We start from the raw sequence: 9,639 nt of genomic DNA, 5'->3' as shown, positions 1-9,639 counted from the left end.
CCTCACCCACAGCACCATCACCTCAGAACCACTACAAGTCTTCCTAACAGCTTCCACTCCTATACACCTGCTCCAATAGCCTCTTTACACAAAAGAGCCAGAATGACCTTCTTGATGCATAATTCAGATCATGTTTCCCCTACTTAAAACCAACCAATGCTTTCCCATTTTGCAAACAACACAGCCCAAACTCAGCACAAACTTCAAAGCCCCCAGGAACTGCCCAAGTCCTTTTCAACTGCACCTCCTACTACATGACCTTGGCATGTTTGAGGAAGAGCAAGAAGGCAAAGGTGATTAGAGAATGCGAAGTGACTACTACCCACTAGTCATGACTCTCTAATCACCTTGGTCTTCTTGCTCTTCCTCAAACATGACAAGGTCATTATCATCTATGTCAGTTGGGAATCCAACAGGACAATTCAAAAAGGGATTGTTTACAAAGATGTGAGCAGCAAAACCAATAAGGAATGGTTAGTCTCCCAGGGCTAGCAACAGTGGAAAGCCATTTTCATTCCTAGAACTAAAAACAATTAATATTGCTCATTTATGCACATATAGCCTATGTCTACTACTAATTCAACAAGTGAGAATTTTTCTGTCTTAATTACAATTGCATCATTCCCCCTTCCCTGACCAGTGCCTAGCATAATGGTTAGTGCATGGTAGATGCTCTGTAAATGTATACCAGACTGAAGGAACTGCTACACAATAGCTTCTCCTATCTTATACTCTTCTAGCTGAATCCAAAGTCTATTCAACAGTCAATTGTGGGATGTCCTTCTCGGTCCCTAAGCCAATGGGAAATATCCACTCTACCAGTGCCTTCTCTGACTGTGTCCTGGTCTTTAGTTGGTGCTAGTGAGTGTGTGTGTGTGTGTGTGTGTGTGTGTGTGAGAGAGATATATACAATATATATACTCAAATATATAGTATACAATATATACTATATACACATATATAGTATACAATGTATACAACATATACATAGTATACAATGTATACTATATATTTTATATATACAATATATAGTATATATAATAGATTTGATATATTTGTATATATTATATATACAAAGTATGTATTTTTTATTTATATATAAATATATATACTTTATATATTTTTTTTAAATATACAATGACAGAACAGCTTCATGAGGCCACTGTTCTTCAGATACAGTAGAGATCAGTCATTCTAAACAGGTAAGTCACCTTGTTTTGGACACGTCCCAAATTCAGTCCTATAATAATAGATAATCGGAAATGAGTACACCTAAAACTCAAGCTGGACTGAAGAAATTAGATTATAGCTGTGATTTCTTATATGATCCATAACTTGATAAAGATCTCAGTTTCTGGTTTAATTTTATATGAATAGAAACAAGGACTCCTTAAGGGTTTGAATAAGGCGCTCTGAGAATTAAAAGATGAATTATATAAGGGATAGGATTATATCTTCTTCTGGGGTTCTAACGTAATTTTTCCATCTTTATAGAAGGGTGTTTGGTTTACCAAGAGTAAAATTTTGATAGCAAGCAAAAGTTGTTTACTTGGAAAAAGTAACAGTATCTTGAAATAGAGCACACAGTGACCAAATCTTTGAGAGAAGAAGGTTGCTTGCTAATACCTTACCGAGTCTCCTAAAAGATGTACCATATTAAATCAATAGATAGTGACTCATCCACAATGGAGTACAAATCAGAGCAAATGACTGACAGGCCCACTGTTCTAATCTCCCAGTTGTGTTTATGTGATAGTCTAAATCACATCAGCCAACTATGGACCTTTGGCCAAATCCACTTGCTTTTGTAAATAAATTTTATTGGGGTCAGGTGTACTGGCTCACACCTGTAATCCCAGCACTTTAGGAGGCAGAGGCAGGCAGATCACCTGAGGTCTGGAGTTCAAGACCAGCCTGGCCAACAAGGTGAAACCCCGTTTCTACAAAATATACAAAAATTATGCAGGCGTGGTGGCACGTGCCTGTAGTCCCAGCTACTGGGGAGGTGGAGATTGCAGCGAGCCGAGATTGTGCCACTGCACTCCAACCTGTGTGACAGAGTGAGACCCTCACTCAAAAAAAAACAAAAAAATGTTTTATTGGAACACAGTCGTGATCATTCATTTAAATATGTATTGTCTCCGGCTGCTTTTGCACTACAACGGCAGAGTTGAGAAGTTGTGGCAGAGACCATATGGCCCAGAAAACCTAAAATATTTGTTATCTAACCCTTTATAGAAACAGTTTAGCTTTCTAAAACAGAAAAGAATTAGTCACTACTCTTAACGCTTGGGATGGGGAGAAGGAGGAGCAGGGTCTGTCAGTAGACGTTGCCAGGATGACATGGTAGGTGGAATACATGGTATGCAAAAACACAGCCCATATTTTTAGGCCATCTCTTGATTGTATCAAAGAAGTTCTTAAACTAAAATGCAAGATTAACTGATGCTCTGTCAGACAGTTTTGAAATCCCATACTGGTTATTTTTGTAGTCACTTAGAGGCCTGGAAATAATGTTTCAAATTCCATGTAAACCATTTCACTATCCTTACCAAGCTCACAGGTAATTAATTGTAGGATGTCCTTCTCAGCCCCTGAGCCAATGGGAAGTATCTGGCTGACTTGGTGTCAGCAGCATATTATCGACTCTACCGGTAAGGAAAGTGTGGCCCATTCCACCAGGTTGCATTCCAACATTCCACCTAGCAGTAGACTATCCACCCCAAGGGAGTTATGCAGTGGCCATGACTAAAGGCAGGCTGCAAACATGACAGTCACAAAAACAAGGTTGGATTTGCTTGGTGGCACCCCATGTTATGTGGCCCACACATCTATCTATGTCTTCCTCCTTGTCTACTTATTTCATAGACCCTCAATGTTAAAACCAGAAAAGGCAGGTGGTTCTTGCCAAACTCTATCATCAATAGGATCAGCTTATCTTCTTCACTGTTAAAATTTTCTTAAATCGTAGGAGACACTTGGTGCGTTTTCATACGAAGCTCACAAATTAATTAAAAGATGTGTTTATTCTTTCAATAAATATGCATTAACCTTCCACTTATGTAGCAGACACTTTCCCAAGCACCCCAAGCACAGAGAATACAGTGCTAAAAAAGACTAAATCCCTGCCTTCAGGAATCCTTCATTCTAATAAGTATATTCTAGTCTTTCTCATTGAGAAAGACGTATATTGTGTTTTTAAGCAAATAAATCAATAAATATAACTTTTAAGAAGGGATAAGTGTCATGGAGAAAATAAAGCAGGGTCCAGGGTTATATAATTGCAGGGATGAGTTAATTTTAGGGAGGTTAGTCAGAGAAGGTATCTCTGAAGAGATTGACTTGAGAAACCAAGGTGAACATAGATAGAAAGAATAAGAAATGCAGCTGAAAAGGTGGACAGAGCCATAGGAAGGAGTTTGAATTTTATTTTAAAAGTGTGGAGAAGTCAGCAGAGGATTGAGGCAGGAGAATAACATTATCTGACTTGAGTTCTAAAAGTAAAACTCTGGTTGCTGCATGGAAAATAGAAAGCAGCAACAGTGAATGCAGTTAGATCTGCTTAGGAAGCTGTTCTAATTGTGGCTGGAATGCAGGGGTGGTGATGAAGATTACTAGCGGTTGGATTCAGTCTATATTTTGGAGGTAGTGCCAGATAAATTAGAAGTAGGGTAAGGAAAAGAAAGGAATCAAGGATGACTCCTAGGGTTCTGGTCTGAGAGCTGTGTAGACCAGCGGTTAAGTGGCCACATTTTAGCCACGTCTTCTCAGAAGACTTTGTCCGATATCTCTTTGTCCCGACTCCCACGTACTGGCTCAGTGCACAGCACTCAGTGACGACAACCACCACCCACGCTGGGCTTAGGGGACGGTGCACATTCACACAGTGTGGGTGGCAGTTTGTCTAAAAACCCAAGTATCTCTCCACTCAGGGAAATTTTTTTCTTCATGAAACCAGCTTCCCTCTTTTCTTCATTCAACTCTTATTCACCTTTCAGGGCCTGATTCAATCTTTATTTTTATTTTTTTCACTTTTTGTTTATTTTGAGATGGAGTCTCACTCTGTCACCCAGGCTGGAGTGCAGTAGCGCAGTCTTGGCTCATTGCAACCTCTGCCCCCCTGGTTCGAGCGATTCTCCTGCCTCAGCCTCCCAAGTAGCTGGGATTACAAGCGCCTACCACTATGCCCAGCTAATTTTTCTATTTTCAGTACAGACAGGGCTTCCCCATGTTGGCCAGGCTGCTCTTAAACTCCTGACTTCAGGTGATCTGTCCACCTCGACCACCCAGAGTGCTGGGATTACAGGCATGAGCCACTGTGCCTGGCCTCTGATTCAATTTTTAATTCATGTCTTCCCTACTACCATTACCTAGAACTATGCTAGCCCCCCATGCACACCCTACTAAACATCCTAAAAGGCAGTCAGGTGCACTGGCTAGGAGTATGGGTGGGCAAACATTTTTTTGTAAAGTGTCAGCCAGATAGTAAATATTTTAGACTTTATAGGACATAAACAATCTCTATCACATATTCTTTGTTTTTTACAACGCTTTATAAATGTAAAAACTATTCTTGGCTCACCAGCTATGCAAAACAGGTCCACATTAGGCTGGAAGGTCATGGTGTACCAACCCTTGGTTAAGAGTATGTCTTACATAGACAGTGTGGGATTGAATCCTGGCTCTGCATCTACTTAGTTCTGAGGCCTCAGACAAGCCTCAACCTCTCTATGCCTTGGCTTCCTGATGGGAGACAATTCACCATGCATTTATCTCATTTCTGTACATCTTTGTCACAAAGTACTTTTTCAAAGATATTTATATAGAGAACAGCATTTGAAGAGAGAGTGCTTCCCTCTGCAGTAAAGAGCAGCCTCGTTTACTGTCAAGTGTAACAATGATAATATCTCCCTCTAAGAAAGAGTGGGTGTGCTTCAGCCCACCATAAGATTGGGTTCCCTGATCTCAGTACTCCTCAGCTGTGACACAGACCCACTGTATGCACACCTGAAAACCTGAAGTCCATGCGATCTATGCCACCCATTATGTCTTCAATAATAAAGTCCTTTGTCTCTGACCCAGAAGTCTCATGTCTTTTGTCAGCTTCCGTCTAACTTATTAGGATATAACTAGGGTAAAATCTCAGATCCTTCAAAGTTCCTGACATCATAATACATTTATAGGCAAAATAGGGAGACTCTGATTCTACCAAAAATTTTTTCAATTTTTTTAATTTAAAATAATAATACATTTATAGAATTGAAAAAAGAAATATGTGACAGAGATTGTATATGTCCTATAAAGTCTAAAATATTTACTCCCTGACTGACATAGGATTGTGTTAAAGATTAAATAAACAAATACAGGCTGGGTGTGGTGGCTGATGCTTCTAATTTGAGCACTTTGGAAGGACAAGGCAGGTGGATTGCCTGAGTTCAGGAGTTTGAGACCAGCCTGGGCAACACGGCAAAACCCCATCTCTACAAAAATTACAAATTTGCCAGGTGTGGTGGTGCATGCCTGTAGTCCCAACTACTTGGGGAGGCTGAAGTGGAAGGATGGCTTGAGCCTGGAAGTTGAGGCTGCAGTGAGCTGAGATCACACCACTGCACTCTAGCCTGGGTGACAAAGCAAAGGCCAGGAGCGGTGGCTCACGCCTGTAATCCCAGCACTTTGGGGGGCCGAGGCAGGCGGATCACGAGGTCAAGAGATTGAGACCATCCTGGCAAACATGGTGAAACCCTGTCTCTACTAAAAATACAAAAATCAGCTGAGCGTGGCGGCACGTGCCTGTAGTCCCAGCAACTCAGGAGGCTAAGGCAGGAGAATCGCTTGAACCCGGGAGGTGGAGGTTGCAGTGAGCCGAGATCGTGCCACTGCACCCACTGCACTCCAGCTTGGTGACAGAACAAGACTCCATCCCAAAAAAAAAAAATTTAAAAATTAAAAAAAAATTTTTTTTAATTTAAAAAATTAAATAAACAAAGTTTGCACTTTCAACTGTTCTTGGCACAGTTTCTAAGTTATGTAAATTTCAGCTATTATTAATATTATGACTCTTTGTTCTTGTTCTTCATAGCAAATTATCAAAATTCCAATTTATATACTCATTGTTGTAACATTTGGTTTATTGCCTTACTCCTCACTAAATTATAGACTCTATGAGGCCACCAAGAGGGCACCTAGTAGGCATTCAAAGTACTTATCAAATGAAATAATAAATTGTCTTCTAACTTTTCTTCCATAATTTCAACTATTTGTCTTTCTGCAGTAAGTTCTGGGAAATTCATTGGCACCATATTTCAGCTTATAAAATAATTTTCCTCCACGTCCAGTCTACTTATAAACTTATTTTCATACTGTTTTGGTAACTTGTTCTTTTTGTTTTGTTTTGTTTTTTTCCTTTGAGACAGTCTCACTCTGTTGCCCAGCTGGAGTGCAGTGGCATGATCTCTGCTCACTGCAGCCTCCACCTCCCGGGTTCAAGCAATTCTCCTGCCTCAGCCTCCTGAGTAGCTAGGACTACAGGTGTGCAACACCCAGCTAATTTTTGTGTTTTTAGTAGAGATGGGGTTTCATCATATTGGCCAGGCTGGTCTCGAACTCCTGATCTTTTTTTTTTTTTTTTGTATTTTTTTTTAGTAGAGACGAACTCCTGATCTTAAGTGATCCTTATATCATCCGCCTGCCCCGGCCTCCCAAAATGCTGTGATTACAAGCGTGAGCCACCAGCACTTGGCCCAGAGTAGCCTAGAAATGCTTTGTGAGTGCAACATAATCTCAATCATTTCTAGAAATACTGAAAATTTAAGTTATCTAATTTTCTAAATTATCCGTTTTCTCAGTAACTATTTACTAATTATTCTTCTTTGTTCTTCTTCTTCATGCTAATATCTGATGACTTTTAGTTATCTATTCAAGTTTATAAATGAGAAGTGTTTCTAGCTAGTGTCCTTTGCAGTGTGAGTATCTGGCTGAGGGCAGAGCACTGGCCATGGTGAGTGGACAGCAAAGTGCAGCCAGGAAAATCACCTTTCACGCTTCTTGGGGAACTTGCTTTCAGAATGTGAGACTCTGTGTCCATTTTGGTGGCTAGAACCTGAACTATCTCTCTCCAAGATTATACTATGACATTCCGTCTCCCAGAGGAGGCCCTCCCCACTTTCTGGTCATTAAGAGCAAGGCTGTCTCTAGCTATAGCCTAGAAGAGGAACACTCATTTGGGCACTCTCTGGGCCTGACCCTATTCCAGCCGTCTTGGAACTAATGACCCGGCCCTCTGCCCCATAATCTACTCTTCTCCACTGCTTCTTCCCCCACACAGCTACTAATGACTGTAGTCTTGAGGATTTTTTCAAGGTTCTTTCAAAAAACCTCAACGTTCCAATAGTCTCTTCCTCTACTATATTGCTTTTTAGGATCTTTGCTTTTGCCAAAGATCGAATCCCATGCTTTGTGTCTCCCAGAAATCCCTCACTGTTTCTGGTTTGCGGACGGCAATGTGAACGTTTCCCAGTGCTGCTGCAGATCTTGCTCTTTAACCGCACAGCATTTTGAAAGGAGCAGAGATTAAAGTGTGTACTGAGTAGCCACCCATCTTGAATCAGAATGGCTGTTTAGCATTTAAACATGCTAAAGTCTCTCCTGGTTTTTTCAAAAAAATTATTTTTGCCTTTTAAAATAGGTGATTACACACACCTTCTCCATTTTCTCATTTTCCATCTCACTCCAGCAGAGTCAGGCTCTGTCTCCAGAAGTCCATCAAAAGTGTTATTGCCAAGGTCTTAAGAACCTTCTTGCCACTAAATCCAATGGATACTTTTAAGTCCAAATATTTCTTGCAGCCTTTGACAATGTAACCATCATTACTTTCATGAAATGCTCTCATCCCTCAGTTTCTCTGATAACGAACATTCCAGACTTTTCCTCCCACCTTTCCCACAATACTTTCTCACCTACTCTCATCTTCTTTCTGAGAGGTTCCAAAATTCTTCTAGGTTTGTTTTTCTGTTTGTTTGTTTTTGTTTCATTCTCTTTACTCCCTGAGTCATCCACTCAATAGCTTCAATTCTCTCTACATGCTGATGCCTCTTGGACTCTCAGACATGCCTTCAGGCCAATGCTTGTTCTTGAGAACATCAAACTACTATTTGGATATCCCATTGGCATCTCAGATTCAGCTCATTCAAAACTGAACTTATCACCTCCCCAGCACTACACCTGTTTTGTCTGGTTTCTTATTTCATCAAATACCCAACCAGTTGCCAAGTCCAAATCTCTTCCCATATTCCCCACAACACTTCCCCACACATTTATCCCCTTAATATTTTTCAAACCTTCCTGCCTCCTTCCATTCTCACTGAATTGGACATTGTTGATTCCATACCCAGCATCTATCTCCTCTTCATTCTTCCTAATAAAACCCAGTTCTGGTGTCTGCCTCTTCCCCATGCAGCCCACATGCCTCCAAGGACATTGATCTCAACTTCAGCTTCAGGAACTAGACTGATTGGCTAAGAATAAGCCATTCTCCTGGGCAGTGGTCAGTTTAGGAGCTGCCTTGGAATGTACTTTAGTCAATAAGAGTCAGGAAGAGGCTGGAAGAGAATTCTGACTTGTAGGACATTTCTCATTCTTCTGGGAATGCTTCAAGAATGGACCTCTCAATTCCTCTGGACATTTCATGTGTAGAATATAGTCTGGACGGGATGCAACAATTTTGCAGCCAAATCCTAATAAAAAAGCAATGAATAAAAGAAAAACTAGGGTCTGGGAGCAGCAATGTCTGTGATGTGCTCTAGGAGAGCCAGGGAGGGCAGGCCAGACTGGGCCGCAAATGTCACATGCCCTGTACTTTGAACTGTGATGCATATCTATGCTCGCTATGTCACATTCCCTGTGGCCTTCATAGTTAGGGCTATGGATGGGATGCCACCTGGAACAGTTCATCAGGGAAAAGGATCCCAGGCCTGTGGAGGAGGAGAAGAGCATCTCAGAGCACTGGGAGGATCACAAACTCGGTGAGTTGCTTGGCAAGGAGCACACCCAGGTGATGAGCCTTAAGGGCAAGCTGGAATTTTCCCTGAAGGTGTCCTTAGCAGAAATCGCCCAGAAAAGAATTAATGGAGGACACAAGGCCCTTTGGTCTTACTGTGGGCCACGACTGGTCCTGCCACTGTGTCCACCCAGCCCCAGAATTCACCTCTGATCTGCTTTGTTGCTCACCCTGGCCCCTCCCACACCTCACAGCCACACACACACTGGCTGCTCCTTGATGGCAGGCAGAGCCAGCAGCAGCTGAGGGCCAGGGAAAAGGAAGGGCCTAGAGGGTTCTGGCTGAAAACTGCATCTGTTGTATAGTGGCCACAAATGTTCAGGCTTCCAAGCCTATGGGTGCACTGTGGGGAAGAGTGTTATGAAATGCACACTGGCTGTCAGTCTCCGTGGGAAAGCAGTTTGGCCTCAAGGGAGAATGGATGGGATGTGGGTGTTGCCTTGAGAAGGGATAGTTACTTGTCTATTTTCAGTTTGCAATGGGAAGAGTTCAAAAATCCATCTGACCAGGCATGGTGGCTCATGCCTGTAATCCTAACACTTGAGACAGTTGAGGAGGGAGGATTGCTCAAGCCCAGGAGTTTG

General features: G+C 41.8%; 1 pseudogene; it reads left to right on the top strand.

Moving 5' to 3' along the window:
- Nucleotides 1-8,781: 8,781 nt before the first annotated feature.
- LOC116270341 lies at nucleotides 8,782-9,123 on the top strand (annotated as a pseudogene).
- The last annotated feature ends 516 nt before the right edge of the window (nucleotides 9,124-9,639 follow it).

Source organism: Papio anubis, chromosome 14, assembly GCF_008728515.1.
Source record: "Papio anubis isolate 15944 chromosome 14, Panubis1.0, whole genome shotgun sequence".
Taxonomy (NCBI): domain Eukaryota; kingdom Metazoa; phylum Chordata; class Mammalia; order Primates; family Cercopithecidae; genus Papio; species Papio anubis.
The sequence above is the reverse complement of the archived record's forward strand: the minus strand, read 5'-3'. Positions and strand labels throughout refer to the sequence as shown.